The sequence below is a fragment of the Arachis hypogaea genome, chromosome 11 (genome assembly GCF_003086295.3).
Source record: "Arachis hypogaea cultivar Tifrunner chromosome 11, arahy.Tifrunner.gnm2.J5K5, whole genome shotgun sequence".
NCBI classification, from domain to species: Eukaryota; Viridiplantae; Streptophyta; class Magnoliopsida; order Fabales; family Fabaceae; genus Arachis; species Arachis hypogaea.
This window is the reverse complement of record NC_092046.1, coordinates 96,936,033-96,959,080: the sequence shown is the minus strand read 5'-3', so window position 1 is coordinate 96,959,080 and position 23,048 is coordinate 96,936,033. Positions and strand designations below refer to the sequence as shown.

Here is a 23,048-nt window from a genome sequence, read left to right as displayed (position 1 = left end):
GTGGAGTTTAAGTTCCAGTTTAAGCCTAAACTGGAGCTTAAACGCCAAAATCATGAAGGATAAGAAATGCTGGGATTGAAGTTTAACCTCCAGTTTGACCTCAAACTGGAGGTTAAACGCCAGAACCAGGAAGAGTACCAGGGAGCCATTCCACGTTTAAGCTCCAGTTTGACTCAAACTGGAGCTTAAACGTGTTCGATAGCTTTTCTACTCCAGGGTTGCTCTCTCCATCTCCACGTTTAACCTCCAGTTTGACCTCAAACTGGAGGTTAAACGTGTTCGACACCTCCAGGGCTACCATTCTAAGCTTCCACGTTTAACCTCCAGTTTGACCTCAAACTGGAGGTTAAACGTGTTCGACCTCCAGTATGCCTCCACCCTTTTCCACGTTTAACCTCCAGTTTGACCTCAAACTGGAGGTTAAACGTGTTCGACCTCCAGGGCTGCCCTTCCTATCTCCACGTTTAAGCTTCAGTTTAACCTTAAACTGAAGCTTAAACGTGTTCGACTACATGACTCTCCAGGGCTACCTTCTTCCATTTCCACGTTTAAGCTTCAGTTTAACCTTAAACTGAAGCTTAAACGTGCTTCTACAAAAGGCCTCACTGGAAGTGTCTGGCGTTTAAGCTGCAGTCTAAGCTTAAACTACAACTTAAACGCCACTCTTGGAAAAGGTTTCTGGGCCAAAAATATTGTGATTTAAGTTAGTCTTTGAGCACAAATACTAACTTAAACTTACTTTGGTATGAAACCCAATTGAATATCATGGTTTATGGGATTGGGCCTGAAGGATTGATGAGTTTGAAATCTCAATTTATTGAGTCATGTGTCATTATTTGATTATCACTAAGTTGGCTCAATAAATGTTACAGGATTTGGATCAACAACCTCATCAAGATTATGGATCATAAACCCAAGGCAAAAGGAAAGCAAGGAGAGGCCTCAAAGCCCAAGAAGCACAACTGAAGCTCAATATAGAAAGTGTATAAATAGGTTAGAAGTTAAGTTAGAATGGGGACTTTCACTTTTAGCTAGTTTTCCTTTTCTTTGTAATTGAATTCAGAGCTATGACTCACTAAACCCCCTTTCATTGGGTTAGGGAGCTCTATTGTAATTCAATGAATCAATAATAGTTTATCATCTTCTTCAATCTTTTCTCTTGAATTTTGTTAGAAAGCTTCTCGATCTAATTCCATTGAGTAGTTGTCTTGGGAAAGAAACTACTCATACTTGGAATCCTTCGGAGCCTTGGGAAAGGAATGGAGGATTCATGCTAGAGAAGCTTTCTCACAGTGGATTGGATTGGGGTTTGGATGGATATTGTGACATGTAATCCTACCAAATTGTGGTTCATGAAATTGTGTGGTATAATCAGTGATCAAGCATCATCTCTTCTTATGAACATTTAAACCAAGGGATTGGGAATTTGTTTGTTTTTAGAGAGCATTGGTGAGCCAAGGAATTGGGATCCAATCATATAAGATTGCCAAGCAAAATTCAATGAATGCATTGGTTGAGGAAGAGATATACATGTTTTGATTCGGAGATTTCAATATCTCCTAAACCCAATGAATTTCCCATTTCTGATTTCCACTTTCTCTTTACATTCTGCAATTCAATTCTTGCAATCACCCCCATTCCCTTTTAATTTCAGCAATTTACATTCTGCTCTTTAATTCATGCAATTTAAGATTCAGCCATTTAATTTTCTTGTCATTTACTTTTCCCGCCAATTTTACATTCCGCAATTCTCACCTCAAATCTTGATTCCGCTCAACTAGAACACACTTCTAATCCGAATTGCTCAATCAACCAATCCTTGTGGGATTCGACCTCACTCTATTGTGAGTTTTTACTTGACAACGATAACCGGTGCACTTGCCGGAAGGAATTTTGCCGATCGTGCAATTTCCTAAATCGTAGCATAACTAGTTTATGTGCATCAAGTTTATGGCGCCGTTGCCGGGGATTGGTTTTCGATTGACAATTCTCAAATTGGAAGCTAACTAGATTGAGCAATTTTCTCTTGCTTTGTTAATTCTGTTCTAGATACTTGTTGAATTTTAATTTCTGCACTTGGTTACATGCTTTCCTTCTTTATGCCTTTAAATTCATGCAACTAACTCACTGACTCACTAACTGTTTGAATTAATTCCTCAATTGAGCTAACCATACTCTTCCATTAACCAAGAGTATTTCACTTGTTTGTGTTTGAGCTGTGTTCTTGTATGACAGGTAGGAGAGGAGAGACATCAACTCCTCCATATACCGAACCAGAGAGGACCCTTCATAGACTTAGAAGGGAAGCAAGAGGGAAGAGAGTAGTGGGAGAAGAGGAATCTGAAGGAGAATCTGAGGACAATTTTGAGGAAGCTTTAGATCTCAACATGGATAGAGAAGTTCACAACCATGAGAGAGCTGATGGAAACGATGCCATCCCTGAGAGGAGGGTTCTTAGTTCATACATAAACCCAACCTCTGGGAATTGTGGTAGTAGCATCCAGAAACCACCCATTCAGGCCAACAATTTTGAGCTCAAGCCACAGCTAATATCACTTGTGGAAAATCATTGTTCCTTTGGAGGAAGTGCTAATGAAGACCCAAACCAACATCTCACAAAATTCCTGAGAATTTGTGACACTGTGAAGTCCAATGGAGTCCAGGAAGATGCCTATAAACTGCTTTTGTTCCCATTTTCACTTAGGGACAAAGCAGCTAAGTGGCTGGAATCATTCCCAAGGGGGAGTCTAACAACATGGGATGAGGTGGAAAGCAAGTTTCTGGCACGTTTCTACCCTCCACAAAAGGTCAATAGGCTTCGATCTGAGGTTCAGACTTTTAGACAACAAGATGGTGAAACTCTCTACGAGGCATGGGAGAGATTCAAGGACTTGACAAGGAAATGCCCACCAAACATGTTCCATGATTGGGTGCAACTGCACATCTTCTATGATGGGCTCTCTTATGAATCAAGGAAGGCTGTAGACCATTCATCAGGAGGTTCATTGAACAGGAAAAAGACTGTGGAAGAAGCCATTGAAGTGATCGAGACAGTGGCTGAGAATGAGTACTACTATGCATCAGAAAGGCACAACACTAAGGGAGTCATGGAGCTGAACCAGGTTGATACAATTCTAGCCCAAAACAAGGTGTTTGCCAAGCAACTAGCAGAGCTTACCAGGCAATTAGAAACAAAGCAAGTGGCTGCAATACACACACAAGATCAAGAGGAAGTAGGCATTGAAGGAGGTGATTGGGATGAGGCTAACTATGTGGGAAACCAACAAAGGCAATCATATGATCCACATTCCAACACTTACAACCCAGGCTGGAGAAACCACCCAAACTTTGGGTGGGGAAACCAACAAACCCAACCACAAAACCACAAACCTTACAACCACAACCAACATAACAATTCCACATACCAAAACTCCAACCAAAGATCATACCAAGCCACACAAAGCACCTACCCCCAATCATCATATCATGGCCAAAATAATCAACATACCCAACCTAATCCGAACCAACAATTTCAAGATCAATTAAACCGGATAGAAGGAATTATGGCAACCATGAGTCAAGACATCATTGAACTGAAGAGCTTCAGGGATGATGTGAGAACTACCTTAAGAAACCATGGTGAAAAACTCAAAAGGATGGAATCTCAAGTAGGAGAGCTATCTCAACAGGCACCCAAATCAACTGCAGTGTTCCCTAGTGACACAGAAAAGAATCCTAAAGGGGAACAAAAGAGAGTAAGATGGGAAGAATGCAAAGCCATCACCATAATGAAGGAAGTCTCAGAAGAAGAAGGAATCAGGCCCTCAGAGCAGGAACCAGAAATTTTGAAGGAAGGTGTGGAAGAAGTTAAGCAAGAAGGTGGAACTGAGCAAGCCAAGGAACTGCAAAAAGGCATGATGGAAGTATACCAACCAAAAGCACCATTTCCTGAGAGGTTAGGAGGAGGTGAAAAAAGGAAAACCTATTCAAGGTTTCTAGAGACATTTAACTCTCTTCATGTCAATATTCCCTTTCTTGAGATTCTTCATCAAATGCCCACACACATCAAGTATTTAAAGGAATTGTTAAGCAAGAAAAGAGTTTTGAAGGGAGGACAAACGGTAACAATGAACAAAGAATGCAGTGCTCTCATCAAGAAGGATACACTCTCTAAGAAAACGGACCCAGGAAGTTTTCATATCCCTTGCATCATAGGGGAAACAAAAATTGACAGAGGATTCTGTGATCTAGGAGCTAGCATAAATGTGATGCCTCTAACTCTTATGAAGAGGCTACAACTGAATGAGGTGAGATCCACTGATGTAATCATACAACTGGCTGACAAAACTCAGAAGCAAGCTGAAGGGGTAGTTGAAAATGTGCTGGTGAAAGTAGGGGATTATTATTTCCCCACAGACTTTGTCATTGTGGACATGGAGGAAAGCTACTTACACCCTATCATTCTGGGTAGACCATTTCTAGCCACTACTAGAGCGCTCATAGATGTAGAACAAGGAGAGCTAATTCTGAGAATACATGATGAACAGCTCATTTTCAAAGTCTTCAAACCTGCATCTGAGCCTGAACCAGAATCTGAAAAGCCTAAAGATGATAGTAGCCATCCGTGTTTGGAGGAAAGTAATCCAGCAGCTGAGACTCTAAAACAGTCATTGGAAGGCAAACAAGAGTTGCAAGAGTTAGAGCCACAAGAATCAGTGGAAACAGATCAGAAGGATCCTCCTGACATAAAGGTCAATGAAGAAATCCTCAAGAGAAAGGGAAGAGTGATAGGGAGATTGCCAAGAGGATGGAGAAACAAGAAAATTCCCACTGAAGGTTTTTCTCCGGGAGATAACGTGATATCAAGTCATTATCTGCCAATCCCACCTGGCCTCAAGACCATTCCTTCCCAGCTCCCTCAAGTGTTCACAATCAGGAAAGTTCTTTCTATGGAACATTTAGAGGTCATGAATGAATCAAGTGGGGACGTTTTCATAGTGAGAGGAGAGGACGTCAAGCACTACAATCCACCCTAACAAGGGACAACCGTCAAGCTAGTGACGTTAAAGAAGCGCTTCATGGAGGCAACCCATGTTTTTAGTATCCTTAATCTTTAGTGCTTTGCTTTACATCTAATAAAGCATGGTTTCTTATGCAAGAACTTGAATCCTCAGGACAACTATTGATTAAGTGCACTAAACCTTGCATGTAAATTACAATGGGTCTCTAAGTTTGGTGTGCCTGATGGCACTCCCAAATCTTACTCAAATTGAATTCCATCTTTCATTCAAGGTGCACAACCAAACATTAAGTTTGGTGTTCTTTTTGAACACAGTTTATGAAAAGCAAGAAGTTCCTCTGGATTTCAAAATTCATGACAAGTATACCATTCACATGTTTTAATACTTTGGTTTCAATTACTTAGGGTAGTCACTTTGTTTAGAATCAAAGAACCAAGGTGACTATGATTTATTAGAATTATGCACACTCATTAAGGACAACCAATATGGATTTCATGTCATCAGGAGACTTAACCAAACACTAAGTTTGGTGTCCAAATAATAAGTGTGCATACATGTAGAAGTCACGGCTATAAGCTCATAAAGACAAGCATTGATTTACATGTGCAAATACTATTCATAATTCACATGGACCGAAAAATGATAGCAAATTTGTTTGTTTGTGCAGGTACAAAAGAAAAGACAAAAATGGAGGAAAAAGACAAAAGGAGGTACGTGCTTGGTCAAAAAGAAAATTCACAAATCTTTGAAACTAACACATGGGAAAAGGAAGTTCTGCAAGAAAAGAAAGCTACATGTACAACCTAATGCATCCAGAATACTTCCAAGAAAATGAAAAGCCAATCGTCCTTATCTACAATTCATATATTTACCATCAAGCCACCCTTCACAAACCACCCTAGCCGTTCATTTTTCACTCATGGGCACTATAAAGAACCATTTGGGGAACGAGTCCCACACCACCAATTCTCCTTCATACACATTTTCCTTCATCATAGCATAACTATCTCTTGCCGAAAACAACCTCACCACACCCCAACAACACTTCTTGCTTCACCTTGTCAACTTTAGCTTGTCACTTACCAAAACTAAAAAAAAACCAATGGCAGCTTCATCTAGCCACAAAAGAAGAAAAGACAAGCAGCCAATGGAGGAAAACAGGGAATTCGATGCATGGAGATACAGATCAGTGTTCCATGAGATTCAAGCCGAATGGATGAGACCTAAAACGGTACTAGCTGAGGTTCCCTTTGACCTTGAAAAGGATGAGTTCCCAGGTGTTTGGGAAAAGATCAAAAAGAGGAAGTGGGAGCTCCTAACTAAGCCAATCACTAGAATCAACATCAACTTGGTGAAAGAGTTTTATGCAAATGCAGTAAGGGAGGATCAAACCAAGAACCCCACATACAAAAGCTATGTGAGAGGGGTGGAAGTTGACTTCAGTCCCAAAGCAATCATGAAAACTCTTGGCCTGAAAAACATACATTTCAGCCAAGCAAGTTATGAAGAAAGGATGATAGGAGAACCTGACTATACAACTATTGCTGAAGACCTTTGTGCCATCAGAGCTGAATGGGTGAGAAAAACAAGAGGGGCTCCAAGAGTCTTGAGAAGGGGAGACCTAACACCTGAAGCTAAAGGGTGGTATGCAATAGTTAGGAGATCCATCCTACCCACTGCAAACTCTTCAGAAATAGTCCCTAAAAGAGCCATCTTGCTACATTGCATTATGGTTGGAGAAGAGATCAAAGTTCATAAACTCATTGCTGAACAGATACAAGAGTTTAGTGAGAAAAGTGACCCTGAATCCTGGCTCCACTTCCCTAGCACTATCATTAGACTATGCATCGATGCCCAAGTACCACTTGAGGATGAAAGACCTAATTGGCTATATCCTGGACTGGCCATAACTGCGCACAGAATGACTCTTGGCCCAACTCCTCCAAGACATACAAGAAGAAGAAATGAAGAAGGGCAACAAGTGGAAGCCGAGCAAGAAGCAGAACAAGAAAGACAGGAAGGAGAAGATAGAGAAGAAGAGCAAGAAGAGCAAGCAACTCCTGAAAGAAGACAACGAATTCCCAGAGACCCCATGGATATGAGCAGAATGCAGGAAATCATGGAAGGAATGTCTCAACAATACATGAGGTCTCAGGAGAGACAAGAGGACTTTCATCTAAAAATGATGGATATGCAAAGGAACTTTGAATCAAGATTCTTCGATCTGCAAAGGGAACAAAATTTACACTTACAGGAATCCTTCAGCCACATATGCCAACACCAAGATGCCAATGTCTTGGCAATCAAGGAAGCCACCACTTTACAGAATGCAAGATACTCAGTCCAAGCTGATTACAACATCAGTTCGCAAATCAAGCTTAACTACATAGGGGAACATTTACACAAGATGGACCCAGCATTCCCAGCTTATGACGAGTATTTCAAAGGGAGGAAAGAAGGAGAAATAAACAAGGCAATGATCCTTGAAAAAGGAGTGGAAGAAACGATGAAAAAGGCTGGATTCTGGAAAAAGCTCATAAGAAAAGACAAGGGAGGCACAAGTGGTCAAAAAGAGGCAGGAAGCAAGAAGAAGCAGGATCCCAAGAATTAAGAAGAACCAAGCAATAAATAAGAGGTGGTCTCGTTCCTTAATAATCAAATGATAATTGGTGAATTGTCTTTATGAACGTGTTTTCATCATAAGTCATTTAAGTGTTATGTGGAGTCTTTTTTTTTATGAGTCGTTTTTTTTTTAGTATGTGTGTTTGTTAAGTGCTTTGAATAAAGTGAATGCCTGGATGTTTGGATATAACTTCACCTTCTTAAACAAGTGCGTGCCATGCTTGTTCTGTTTCCAAAAATAAAAGAAAAAGTTTGAACAAAAGTAACTTGGCTAAATTAGTGACAAATCAAGTAGAATTAAGTGGTGGTATGCATGCTTGATTGTTTAGTCAGATCACTAAAATTAGAGTGTAGAATTATCATTTTTCATGTAGAAAGTGAACATTGTCTATGGATCTTGATGAATAAATGTCTTTGGCCATGAAAAAGAAAGAAAAAGAAGAAGAAAAAGCCACGGAAAAAGGCGACCAAAAAGCAAAAAAGAATTGAGAAAATAAGCTAGGTACCAATGGTTTGAACTTCTGAGACAAATGCCTGTGGTGTTTATGTATTAAGGATATGCTTGGATGAATAGGTTCTGAGGAGTGTTTCAACACTTGGTAACTTGGGTTAACTAACCCGGGATTATCAACCAAAAGTCCATTATCAAGAGCAACCTAAATACAAAACATTTAGTCACACAAAGAGGTGCTGGGCACCAATGTCTCAAGAAGAAATGTGAACTAAAATGCCTAAAGTGGATATGTGTAGTGCACTGATAAGAAAAAGAAAATGCCAAAGGCTTGTGCAACACATGACACTAAGCAAACAAGGAGCAAAAGAAGCTCTAAGAAAAAGAAAAGAAAAACAAAGAAGAGAAAAGTGCCAAAGACATAAGAATAACAAGAGGCCATAGCAATGTTTGATGGATGCAATGGAAAAGTGATAATCCTACCTGATAAGTATGAAAAAGTGATGCTGCAACTTTCTGCATAAAACCCTTCTGATGAACTTCAAATGCTTGCTAATATAGCCAATGTAATTGCTTTCTGTTTCATACTTTCTTCTCAAATAACTCAGGACTTGCTTAGGGACAAGCAAGTATTAAGTTTGGTGTTGTGATGCCAAGGCATCATAGGCTAGTTTCACTAGCATTTTTCTGTTAGTATTAAACGCCAGAACCAGGAAGAGTACCAGGGAGCCATTCCACGTTTAAGCTCCAGTTTGACTCAAACTGGAGCTTAAACGTGTTCGATAGCTTTTCTACTCCAGGGTTGCTCTCTCCATCTCCACGTTTAACCTCCAGTTTGACCTCAAACTGGAGGTTAAACGTGTTCGACACCTCCAGGGCTACCATTCTAAGCTTCCACGTTTAACCTCCAGTTTGACCTCAAACTGGAGGTTAAACGTGTTCGACCTCCAGTATGCCTCCACCCTTTTCCACGTTTAACCTCCAGTTTGACCTCAAACTGGAGGTTAAACGTGTTCGACCTCCAGGGCTGCCCTTCCTATCTCCACGTTTAAGCTTCAGTTTAACCTTAAACTGAAGCTTAAACGTGTTCGACTACATGACTCTCCAGGGCTACCTTCTTCCATTTCCACGTTTAAGCTTCAGTTTAACCTTAAACTGAAGCTTAAACGTGCTTCTACAAAAGGCCTCACTGGAAGTGTCTGGCGTTTAAGCTGCAGTCTAAGCTTAAACTACAACTTAAACGCCACTCTTGGAAAAGGTTTCTGGGCCAAAAATATTGTGATTTAAGTTAGTCTTTGAGCACAAATACTAACTTAAACTTACTTTGGTATGAAACCCAATTGAATATCATGGTTTATGGGATTGGGCCTGAAGGATTGATGAGTTTGAAATCTCAATTTATTGAGTCATGTGTCATTATTTGATTATCACTAAGTTGGCTCAATAAATGTTACAGGATTTGGATCAACAACCTCATCAAGATTATGGATCATAAACCCAAGGCAAAAGGAAAGCAAGGAGAGGCCTCAAAGCCCAAGAAGCACAACTGAAGCTCAATATAGAAAGTGTATAAATAGGATAGAAGTTAAGTTAGAATGGGGACTTTCACTTTTAGCTAGTTTTCCTTTTCTTTGTAATTGAATTCAGAGCTATGACTCACTAAACCCCCTTTCATTGGGTTAGGGAGCTCTATTGTAATTCAATGAATCAATAATAGTTTATCATCTTCTTCAATCTTTTCTCTTGAATTTTGTTAGAAAGCTTCTCGATCTAATTCCATTGAGTAGTTGTCTTGGGAAAGAAACTACTCATGCTTGGAATCCTTCGGAGCCTTGGGAAAGGAATGGAGGATTCATGCTAGAGAAGCTTTCTCACAGTGGATTGGATTGGGGTTTGGATGGATATTGTGACATGTAATCCTACCAAATTGTGGTTCATGAAATTGTGTGGTATAATCAGTGATCAAGCATCATCTCTTCTTATGAACATTTAAACCAAGGGATTGGGAATTTGTTTGTTTTTAGAGAGCATTGGTGAGCCAAGGAATTGGGATCCAATCATATAAGATTGCCAAGCAAAATTCAATGAATGCATTGGTTGAGGAAGAGATATACATGTTTTGATTCGGAGATTTCAATATCTCCTAAACCCAATGAATTCCCCATTTCTGATTTCCACTTTCTCTTTACATTCTGCAATTCAATTCTTGCAATCACCCCCATTCCCTTTTAATTTCAGCAATTTACATTCTGCTCTTTAATTCATGCAATTTAAGATTCAGCCATTTAATTTTCTTGTCATTTACTTTTCCCGCCAATTTTACATTCCGCAATTCTCACCTCAAATCTTGATTCCGCTCAACTAGAACACACTTCTAATCCGAATTGCTCAATCAACCAATCCTTGTGGGATTCGACCTCACTCTATTGTGAGTTTTTACTTGACAACGATAACCGGTGCACTTGCCGGAAGGAATTTTGCCGATCGTGCAATTTCCTAAATCGTAGCATAACTAGTTTATGTGCATCAATCTCCTCCATATCTTCTTCTTATTCTTCTATTCTTTCTTCTTTTGCTCGAGGGCGAGCAACATTCTAAGTTTGGTGTGGTAAAAGCATAGCTTTTTTGTTTTTTTTCCATAACCATTGATGGCACCTAAGGCCAGAGAAACCTCTAGAAAGAGGAAAGGGAAGACAAAAGCTTCCATCAAGGGTCTATAGCTCAGTGGTAGAACATTTGACTGCAAATCAAGAGATCCCTGAGATACCTCAAGGGATACATTTTCTTCCACACAATTATTGGAAGCAACTAAGGGTGGAACATCAAGAGCACTCCATCATCCTTCATGAAATTAGAGAAGATCTAAAAGCACTGAAGGAGGAGCAACAAAGGCAAGGAAGAGACATAGAAGAGCTCAAGGACATCATTGATTCCTCAAGAAGGAAATGCCACCATCACTAAGGTGGATTCATTCCTTGTTCTTAATTCTTCTGCTTTTCGTTTTCTATGTTATGTGCTTATCTATGTTTGTGTCTTCATTACATGATCATTAGTAGTTAGTAACTTTGTCTTAAAGTTATAAATGTCCTATGAATCCATCACCTCTCTTAAATGAAAAATGTTTTAATTCAAAAGGACAAGAAGTACATGAGTTTCGAATTTATCCTTGAACTTAGTTTAATTATATTGATGTGGTGACAATGCTTCGTGTTTTCTGAATGTATGCTTGAACAGTGCATATGTCTTTTGAAGTTGTTGTTTAAGAATGTTAAATATGTTGGCTCTTGAAAGAATGATGACTAGGAGACATGTTATTTGATAATCTGAAAAATCATAAAAATGATTCTTGAAGCAAGAAAAAGCAGCAAAGAACAAAGCTTGCAAAAAAAATAAAATAAAAAATATAGGCGAAAAAAAAATAGAAAGAAAAAGAAAAAGCAAGCAGAAAAAGCCAAAGCTCTTAAAACCAAGAGGAAAGAGCAAAAAGCCAATAACCCTTAAAACCAAAAGGCAAGGGCAATTAAAAAGGATCCCAAGGCTTTGAGCATCAGTGGATAGGAGGGCCTAAAGGAATAAAATCTTGGTCTAAGCGGCTAAACCAAGCTGTCCCTAACCATGTGCTTGTGGCGTGTAGGTGTCAAGTGAAAACTTGAGACTGAGCGGTTAAAGTCAAGGTCCAAAGCAAAAAAAAAAAGAGTGTGCTTAAGAACCCTGGACACCTCTAATTGGGGACTTTAGCAAAGCTGAGTCACAATCTGAAAAGGTTCACCCAATTATGTGTCTGTGGCATTTATGTATCCGGTGGTAATACTGGAAAACAAAATGCTTAGGGCCATGGCCAAGACTCATAAAGAAGTTGTGTTCAAGAATCATCATACTGAACTAAGAGAGTCAATAACACTATTCGAAATCTGAAGTTCCTATAGATGCCAATCATTCTGAACCTCAATGGATAAAGTGAGATGCCAAAACTATTCAAGAGGCAAAAAGCTATAAGTCCCGCTCATATGATTGAAACTCTGTTTCATTGATAGTTTGGAATTTATAGTATATTCTATTCTTTTTATCCTATTTTGATTTTCAGTTGCTTGGGGACAAGCAACAATTTAAGTTTGGTGTTGTGATGAGCGGATAATTTATACGCTTTTTGACATTGTTTTTAGTATGTTTTTAGTAGAATCTAGTTACTTTTAGGGATGTTTTTAATAGATTTTATGTTAAATTCACATTTCTGGACTTTACTATGAGTTTGTGTGTTTTTCTATGATTTCGGGTATTTTCTGGCTGAAATTGAGGGACTTGAGCAGAAATCAGATTCAGAGGTTGAAAAAGGACTGCTGATGCTGTTGGATTCTGACCTCCCTGCACTCAATGTGGATTTTCTGGAGCTACAGAACTCGAAATGGCGCGCTTCCAATTGCGTTGGAAAGTAGACATCCAGGGCTTTCCAGCAATATATAATAGTCCATACTTTGGCCAAGAATTGACGACGTAAACTGGCGTTCAACGCCAGCTTTCTACCCAAATCTGGCGTCCAGCGCCAGAAAAGGATCCAAAACCAGAGTTGAACGCCCAAACTGGCACAAAAACTGGCATTCAACTCCACAAATGGCCTCTGCACGTGCAACACTTAAGCTCAGCCCAAACACACACCAAGTGGGCCCCGGAAGTGGATTTATACATCAAATACTTACTCATGTAAACCCTAGTAGATAGTTTATTATAAATAGGACCTCTTACTATTGTATTAGGCATCTTTGGATTACCTTATGATCCTTTGATCACGCTTTAGGGGGCTGGCCATCTCGGCCATGCCTGGACCTTCACTTATGTATTTTCATACGGTAGAGTTTCTACACTCCATAGATTAAGGTGTGGAGCTCTGCTGTTCCTCAAAGATTAATGCAAAGTACTACTGTTTTCTATTCAATTCTTCTTATTTCTCTTCTAAGATATCCATTCGCACCCAAGAACGTGATGAAGGTGATGATTATGTGTGACGCTCATCATCCTTCTCCTTTATGAATGCGTGTCTGACAAACACTTCTGTTCTACATGAATTAAGCTAGAATGAATATCTCTTAGATCTCTTAATCAGAATCTTCGTGGCGTAAGCTAGAATGATGGCGGCATTCAAGAGAATCCGGAAAGTCTAAACCTTGTCTGTGGTATTCCGAGTAGGATTCGATGAATGAATGACTGTGACGAGCTCCTAACTCGCGATTGCAGGGCGTTAGTGACAGACGCAAAAGGATAGTAAATCCTATTCCAGCATGATCGAGAACCGACAGATGAATAGCCGTGCCGTGACAGGGTGCGTGAGCATATTATTAACTAAGAGGATAAGATGAAGCCATTGACAAGGGTGATGCCTCCAGACGATTAGCCGTGCCGTGACAGGGCATTGGATCATTTTCCCGAGAGATGACCGAAAGTAGCCATTGAAAGTGGTGATGTATCACATAAAGCCAGCCATGAAAAGGAGTAAGACTGATTGGATGAAGATAGCAGGAAAGCAGAGGTTCAGAGGAACGAAAAGCATCTCCATTCGCTTATCTGAAATTCCTACCAATGATTTACATAAGTACCTCTATCCCTATTCTATTATTTATTATTCGAAAACTCCATTATCAATTTATATCCGCCTGACTGAGATTTACAAGGTGACCATAGCTTGCTTCATACCAACAATCTCCGTGGGATTCGACCCTTACTCACGTAAGGTATTACTTGGACGACCCAGTGCACTTGCTGGTTAGTGGTACGAGTTGTGAAAAGTGTGATTCACAATTTGTGCACCAGTGTTGCCTTGCAACAAATTGTTTTCAATCCCGTTTGGATGATTGCATCAATTCTACATGAAGTGTCATGCTAAGATTCTAAGTTTGGTGTGCCACTTAATTTGCTATGCAATGAATCCAGCAACATCACTTGTCTGCATAATCATATTGCCTTTTACAGTGTTATTTTTTCTTTTTAGTTGGATAATTTTTGTTTTCTCTTTGTTTCATTTATTTACTTGTTTTTAATGCTTTCCTTCAGTAACTGTTTTTGTTAATACATCACCAAGACATCCTTATGCATAACAGACTCATCATTTGGTGATTGTATTTAACATATAACAGTTTCTTTTGTTTAGTTTTAGTTCAAATAAATTGACATATAGTTGCATTCTAAGTTTGGTGTTGCTAGGAAACAAAATTTGGTTCCAATTCTTACAAGATACTTGCATTAATTCCAAGTGAAAGTGTCACACTAAGTTTGGTGTGCCACTTATCTTTTACGCAATGTATTGTGCACACCTTCTTATCTATGCAATCATAATGTCTCTGTCTCTTATGCCTTGATTATTATCTTTAATTTTGCTTGCTTGAAACACATGTACTACTAACATTCCTTGTGTAAGACATTCATGATCCATCTTAGCCCCATAGCCATGGTTCTAATAGTTGCTTGAGGATGAGCAAGCATTCTGAGTTTGGTATGGGAAGGAGGAGAATGGGAGGAAATTGACAACAATAGAGAAGATGAACTACAAGGTTGTAAAGTTCCTTTTCCTCTCATTTGTTTCAAGCACTATAAACTGCATGATTGTCTTTACCTTCTCTGTATGCATGTGTGTATGAAAAGGCATAGTTTGATTTCTAAATTGCAACATGGTGCTATGTCATTATGATTACCAACTTGAGTTTTGTGAATTCAAAAGCAACAAAGTGTCATGATCATAAACAAACAAGGCATTAAGAAGATTTTAGCATGTGCATAAAAGTATTGGTAAGCTAGTATGTTGATTGTTGCTTAATTGCATTAGATTTTATTTAATTGAAGTTTTCATCTAGGACATTTTGTGAAATCTTTTGAAAATCATGAAAACCTTGAAGAAGCAAATGCAAAAATAAAGCAAGAAAAGAAAAAGGGAAAGAGTGAGATAGCTGAAGGCTTTGAGTACCAATGGCAATTTATTTGCTAAGTACTTGTGGTGTTTATGTATCAAGCCAAATGCTTGAAAACAAAACACTTAGAAGTCAAGGTTAGGCTCAAAGTGCAAAAGCACTCCCTCAAAGCTCAAGGCTCTGAGCATCAATGATTAGAGAGTTAAGAAAAGAAAAGAAAAATGAGCTTAATGAAGTCCTCTAATCAAATGCTTGTGGTGCTTATGTATCAAGTGGTAATACTTGAAAACAAAGCATTTAGAAGTCGTAGCTTTGTTATCAACTCATGGGGCAAAGCACCCAAAAGGAGAAGCTAAATAAAAAAATCAAAAGCTTGTTTCAAGGAAGAAATATAAAAGAAAGATTTCATAAATTGAGCTAGATGGAAGCATCAATCATTTACATTTCTTTTGTGATTGTAGCATGCCTAGAAAACTAGCTTACCATGAACCTTGAGTTGCTATTCTTCTTACCTTGGATTGTCAATCTTTATTGCATGATTCTTTTCTTGCTTGGGGACAAGCAAGGTTTAAGTTTGGTGTTGTGATGACATGTCATCATGTCATGTTTTTCTATACTTTTTCCTTTGGTTTCAATAGGTTTTATGCACTTTCTTGAGCCATAAGCAAGCCAATTGGGAAGATTTTCATGCTTCCTTTGATTTAATCAACCATGTATGAATTCATGCTATTTCATGAGGTTTCATGCTATAATTGTCACATATTATGAAAGAATGAATATCACATGATTTTGAGCATAGCTTTGATGTGTTTGGTTGATTAATGATAGGTGAAGAAAGCTTGGAGAAAGGTTGAAGCAAGAAGGAATGGCTAGGAGGAAGAGAGGATGAAAAGTTTAAGCAAAAGTTAGCCTCAAACTTTTGCACAAACTTTTGGGTGAAAAGTTGGCTCCAACGTTAGCCCCTAACTTTTGGGCTAATGTTGGCACATGCAAAACTCTCCCTGGGCACCAAAAGTTTGCGCCAACGTTAGCCCCTAACTTTTGGGCTAACGTTGGCACATGAAAATCACCCCTGGGAGCAAAAAGTTTGCGCCAACGTTAGCCTCTAACTTTTGGGCTAACGTTGGCGCCACACACCACAATAGCTTGAAGGGGTATACTTCCAACAAGAATAACTTGAGCTACAGAGCTCCAAATGAGGTGATTCAAAAAGCAATGGAAAGTAGGAATCAAGAGCTTTCCAAGCATATATGGCACTGCATGGTGGACACTAAAATTAAGGGAGAAAACTGCCCCGCAATGTACATAGACGAACATGGTGGCAACCTGCAGTGAGGCCAACTGACCTCTGCACCTACAACGGAGTATAACTCGAGCTGTAGAGCTCCAATTGATGTGCTTCGAAAGGCATTGGAAAGTAGACATTCAGGGCTTTCCAACAATGTATAATAGTATGGGGTGGACAATACGTTTGAGCCTCCAGAACTGGCGTTTTCGCCAACGTTTGAGGCAAACGTTACCTCAAACGCTGCACACCAAAGCCAGCGACCATGCCCTCTTCAAATGATCATAACTTGAGTTGTAGATGTCCAATTGAAGTGATTCCAAGTGGGTTAGAAAGCTGATATTCAGAGCTTTCCAACCATATATGATAGTCTATATTGGGCATAAAATTGGCAACATGACAAGAGGGCAAAGTTGGCGCCATAAATGTGCATAAGGGAGGCCAACGTTGGAGCAAAAGTTAGACCCCAAACTTTTGCCCGAACGTTGGTAGCAGCTGGATATGGGTGCTCAAACTTTTACTCAAACTTTTGCAAACTCAACCCGGTTCAATTCGGTTCCTCTTCAAACTCAACCAAGGCTTTTATCAACCCAATTCCATCAAGAGCAAGGGCCCAATTGACACCAAAGGCACAAGAGATAGTTAGAATAGAAATTTCATTTTAATTGTAATTTGTTTTGAATTTCATTTTCATTTTGTAAAAATGCCTATAAATAGGCATCTGTTTCATATTTGTGAGGAGGCTGGCTCCACTAGGGAGCATTAGGATTAGAGAACTCTCTCTTTAATTTTCATCTTTGTTTTGAATCTTGGGTGGAGAATTGAAGGAATTCTGTTTCATTCTCCCTTTGAGATTTCTCTTCGTTTTGCCTTGCCCCATAATTTCAGCGAATTGCAATTTAAATCAAAGTTCTCCTACTGCTTTCATTTTCATTTCTTCTTCAATCTGCCTGCTGTTAAATCAAGGAAGGGCTTGAGATCTAGACTTGTTTTCTAGTCTCTTGGATCCCCTGAGATCTTCACTTGTCTTTCTAGATTTCACAATTGATTTGAGTTTTCTCGCTGATTTACTTTCTGCTACAATTCCCTTCTCTGCAATTTTTACTTCCTATTGCATTGCTTCCAATTTACATTTCCTGCACATTTACATTTTCTACAATTTAAACATCCAGTTGCTTGATCTATTGCTCTCTTTAATTTCTCTGCACCCACTCCCCTTTACATTTAATGAAATTTGTCTTTCTTGCAATTTAAGATTCTTGCAATTTACATTTCTTGCTCTTTAAGTTACTTGCCAATTTACATTCTGCAACTTTAAATTCATTGTCATTTACTTTCTGTTGGCTACAATTTCACACAATTCACTTCAATGTTAGCTTGACTAAACTAATCACCCACTAAAGTTGCTTGATCCATCAATCCCTGTGGGATCGACCTCACTCCCGTGAGTTTTATTACTTGATGCGACCCGATGCACCTGCCGGTTAGTTTTGGGTGTTTTGGAGAAATTCGTTTTTCCAACAAAATACTCATCATGTTTTTGGCGCCGTTGCCGGGGATTGATTAGATCAACAATGATTAAGTGGGTGAGAAGTCTAGATTAAGCATTTTCTTTGTTTTTGTTCTCTGCTCTAAGTTGAAACCAAGGTGTTTGAGTTATTGCCTCACTAAGAAATTCATCTCTGAGATATGAATTTCAATTCTCCTTGGTGTTGTGTTTTACAAAATTCAAATGGAGTTCAACTCATCTTATGATCAAACAAATTTTATGGGATATTACCCATCATCACCAATCTCTAATGGTGACTGGGAATATCACCAAGAGAATACACATTCTGAGCACTCCAATTCATGGAGATTTGCTTCAGAACCACAAGATGAGAAGGAAAATCATATGGGATATTTTCCCCCACCACAAAATGATGCAAGTCATGATTCTAATGGTGGCTGGGAAGGGAATTCTAGTGCTTCATATGATATTCATCCGAAAATATTATCACTTGACCATATTTCAACCGAAAGCCCCTTTCAAAACTCACCACCCACACAAATTTCCATGGACCACTCGAGCCTCTCAAAGATTGAGACCATGCTTAAAAAATATGCGAAAGAAGCATAAATATTCGAGAAAAGGCAAGAAGCTTTCTTCAAAAATATGAATGGAGAAGTAGAGAAAATAAGGAGGAGCTTAGAACCACTGAGCAAGAAAAATGAAGGCCAATTGATGGATATGAAGGAGAAAGTGGAAGAGCAAGATAAGGAGGCCACTGTATCAAGTGAACTTTCAATGAAGAATGAGGTGGTTGAACTTGAAACTTCACTTGAGATGACAAGAGAACATGAAGACTCACAACTCTCACAAACCTCCCTGGACCAAAATGCCTCAACACCTGAATTCATGATTGAAAGGTATGACGAGGAGATGAAGAAATGTTGGGAAGATCAACAAACCTCTCCCATGATAGAGCTATTAAAACAAATGTTGGGTGTAAAAGAGGAAGTGGAGGAGCAAGAAAGTGAAGAAGTCATTCCAAACTCAAGTGAGGCAGAGAAGTACATAAAGGAGGAGTTCATGGAACCACCAATACAAAAGGCTCTGGATGAATACAAAACTCCAACAATCACACAACCACCAAGACTTGGATTCAAAGAAGTGAAGGAAATTGACAAAAGCACCAAGAAGAGGATTCTGACCAAACTACCAAGGACAACATTCAAGAGGAGGTCAACCACAAGCAATCCAACCCCTGGACCAATAGCAAGCAAGCTCAATCAAGCCATGTACAACAGAAAGCTTGCTGAGAGGAAACCAAAACAGGGGGCAATAGCTGAATATTTTCCTCTCTTGAAGTCATTCCTCTTAACAAATTGGAAGAAGAGGAAGAAAGTAAAGAACAGGTAGACAGTAGGTATATTTCTTCTCCTTGCTTTGTTAAATTTCAATAAAATGGCATATGATCACATTCTAAGTTTGGTGTTGCCTTGCAACAAATTGTTTTCAATCCCGTTTGGATGATTGCATCAATTCTACATGAAGTGTCATGCTAAGATTCTAAGTTTGGTGTGCCACTTAATTTGCTATGCAATGAATCCAGCAACATCACTTGTCTGCATAATCATATTGCCTTTTACAGTGTTATTTTTTCTTTTTAGTTGGATAATTTTTGTTTTCTCTTTGTTTCATTTATTTACTTGTTTTTAATGCTTTCCTTCAGTAACTGTTTTTGTTAATACATCACCAAGACATCCTTATTCATAACAGACTCATCATTTGGTGATTGTATTTAACATATAACAGTTTCTTTTGTTTAGTTTTAGTTCAAATAAATTGACATATAGTTGCATTCTAAGTTTGGTGTTGCTAGGAAACAAAATTTGGTTCCAATTCTTACAAGATACTTGCATTAATTCCAAGTGAAAGTGTCACACTAAGTTTGGTGTGCCACTTATCTTTTACGCAATGTATTGTGCACACCTTCTTATCTATGCAATCATAATGTCTCTGTCTCTTATGCCTTGATTATTATCTTTAATTTTGCTTGCTTGAAACACATGTACTACTAACATTCCTTGTGTAAGACATTCATGATCCATCTTAGCCCCAAAGCCACGGTTCTAATAGTTGCTTGAGGATTAGCAAGCATTCTGAGTTTGGTATGGGAAGGAGGAGAATGGGAGGAAATTGACAACAATAGAAAAGATGAACTACAAGGTTGTAAAGTTCCTTTTCCTCTCATTTGTTTCAAGCACTATAAACTGCATGATTGTCTTTACCTTCTCTGTATGCATGTGTGTATGAAAAGGCATAGTTTGATTTCTAAATTGCAACATGGTGCTATGTCATTATGATTACCAACTTGAGTTTTGTGAATTCAAAAGCAACAAAGTGTCATGATCATAAACAAACAAGGCATTAAAGAAGATTTTAGCATGTGCATAAAAGTATTGGTAAGCTAGTATGTTTGATTGTTGCTTAATTGCATTAGATTTTATTTAATTGAAGTTTTCATCTAGGACATTTTGTGAAATCTTTTGAAAATCATGAAAACCTTGAAGAAGCAAATGCAAAAATAAAGCAAGAAAAGAAAAAGGGAAAGAGTGAGAAAGCTGAAGGCTCTGAGTACCAATGGCAATTTATTTGCTAAGTACTTGTGGTGTTTATGTATCAAGCCAAATGCTTGAAAACAAAACACTTAGAAGTCAAGGTTAGGCTCAAAGTGCAAAAGCACTCCCTCAAAGCTCAAGGCTCTGAGCATCAATGATTAGAGAGTTAAGAAAAGAAAAGAAAAATGAGCTTAATGAAGTCCTCTAATCAAATGCTTGTGGTGCTTATGTATCAAGTGGTAATACTTGAAAACAAAGCATTTAGAAGTCGTAGCTTTGTTATCAACTCATGGGGCAAAGCACCCAAAAGGAGAAGCTAAATAAAAAAATCAAAAGCTTGTTTCAAGGAAGAAATATAAAAGAAAGATTTCATAAATTGAGCTAGATGGAAGCATCAATCATTTACATTTCTTTTGTGATTGTAGCATGCCTAGAAAACTAGCTTACCATGAACCTTGAGTTGCTATTCTTCTTACCTTGGATTGTCAATCTTTATTGCATGATTCTTTTCTTGCTTGGGGACAAGCAAGGTTTAAGTTTGGTGTTGTGATGACATGTCATCATGTCATGTTTTTCTATACTTTTTCCTTTGGTTTCAATAGGTTTTATGCACTTTCTTGAGCCATAAGCAAGCCAATTGGGTAGATTTTAATGCTTCCTTTGATTTAATCAACCATGTATGAATTCATGCTATTTCATGAGGTTTCATGCTATAATTGTCACATATTATGAAAGAATGAATATCTCATGATTTTGAGCATAGCTTTGATGTGTTTGGTTGATTAATGATAGGTGAAGAAAGCTTGGAGAAAGGTTGAAGCAAGAAGGAATGGCTAGGAGGAAGAGAGGACGAAAAGTTTGAGCAAAAGTTAGCCTCAAACTTTTGCACAAACTTTTGGGTAAAAAGTTGGCCCCAACGTTAGCCCCTAACTTTTGGGCTAACGTTGGCACATGCAAAACTCTCCCTGGGCACCAAAAGTTTGCGCCAACGTTAGCCCCTAACTTTTGGGCTAACGTTGGCACATGAAAATCACCCCTGGGAGCAAAAGGTTTGCGCCAACGTTAGCCTCTAACTTTTGGGCTAACGTTGGCGCCACACACCACAACAGCTTGAAGGGGTATACTTCCAACAAGAATAACTTGAGCTACAGAGCTCCAAATGAGGTGATTCAAAAAGCAATGGAAAGTAGGAATCAAGAGCTTTCCAAGCATATATGGCACTGCATGGTGGACACTAAAATTAAGGGAGAAAACTGCCCCGCAATGTGCATAAACGAATATGGTGGCAACCTGCAGTGAGGCCAACTGACCTCTGCACCTTCAACGGAGTATAACTCGAGCTGTAGAGCTCCAATTGATGTGCTTCCAAGGGCATTGAAAAGTGGACATTCAGGGCTTTCCAACAATATATAATAGTATGGGGTGGACAATACGTTTGAGCCTCCAGAACTGGCGTTTTTGCCAACGTTTGAGGCAAACGTTACCTCAAACGCTGCACACCAAAGCCAGCGACCATGCCCTCTTCAAATGATCATAACTTGAGTTGTAGATGTCCAATTGAAGTGATTCTAAGTGGGTTAGAAAGCTGATATTCAGAGCTTTCCAACCATATATGATAGTCTATATTGGGCATAAAATTGGCAACATTACAAGAGGGCAAAGTTGGCGCCATAAATGTGCATAAGGGAGGCCAACGTTGGAGCAAAAGTTAGACCCCAAACTTTTGCCCCAACGTTGGTAGCAGCTCGATATGGGTGCTGATATGAAAAGTTTGGGTAAAAGTTTGCCTCAAACTTTTACTCAAACTTTTACTCAAACTTTTGCAAACTCAACCCGGTTCAATTCGGTTCCTCTTCAAACTCAACCAAGGCTTTTATCAACCCAATTCCATCAAGAGCAAGGGCCCAATTGACACCAAAGGTACAAGAGATAGTTAGAATAGAAATTTCATTTTAATTGTAATTTGTTTTGAATTTCATTTTCATTTTTGTAAAAATGCCTATAAATAGGCATCTGTTTCATATTTGTGAGGAGGCTGGCTCCACTAGGGAGCATTAGGATTAGAGAACTCTCTCTTTAATTTTCATCTTTGTTTTGAATCTTGGGTGGAGAATTGAAGGAATTCTGTTTCATTCTCCCTTTGAGATTTCTCTTCGTTTTGCCTTGCTCCATAATTTCAGTGAATTGCAATTTAAATCAAAGTTCTCCTACTGCTTTCATTTTCATTTCTTCTTCAATCTGCCTGCTGTTAAATCAAGGAATGGCTTGAGATCTAGACTTGTTTTCTAGTCTCTTGGATCCCCTGAGATCTTCACTTGTCTTTCTAGATTTCACAATTGATTTGAGTTTTCTCGCTGATTTACTTTCTGCTACAATTCCCTTCTCTGCAATTTTTACTTCCTGTTGCATTGCTTCCAATTTACATTTCCTGCACATTTACATTTTCTGCAATTTAAACATCCAGTTGCTTGATCTATTGCTCTCTTTAATTTCTCTGCACCCAGTCTCCTTTACATTTAATGAAATTTGTCTTTCTTGCAATTTAAGATTCTTGCAATTTACATTTCTTGCTCTTTAAGTTACTTGCCAATTTACATTCTGCAACTTTAAATTCATTGTCATTTACTTTCTGTTGGCTACAATTTCACACAATTCACTTCAATGTTAGCTTG

General features: G+C 38.7%; 1 non-coding gene across 1 annotated transcript; it reads right to left on the bottom strand.

Moving 5' to 3' along the window:
• Positions 1-2,813: 2,813 nt before the first annotated feature.
• LOC112725572 (small nucleolar RNA R71) lies at positions 2,814-2,917 on the bottom strand. The gene has a single exon (XR_003164672.1). It is a non-coding gene; the product is annotated as a small nucleolar RNA R71 (small nucleolar RNA).
• Positions 2,918-23,048: the final 20,131 nt, after the last annotated feature.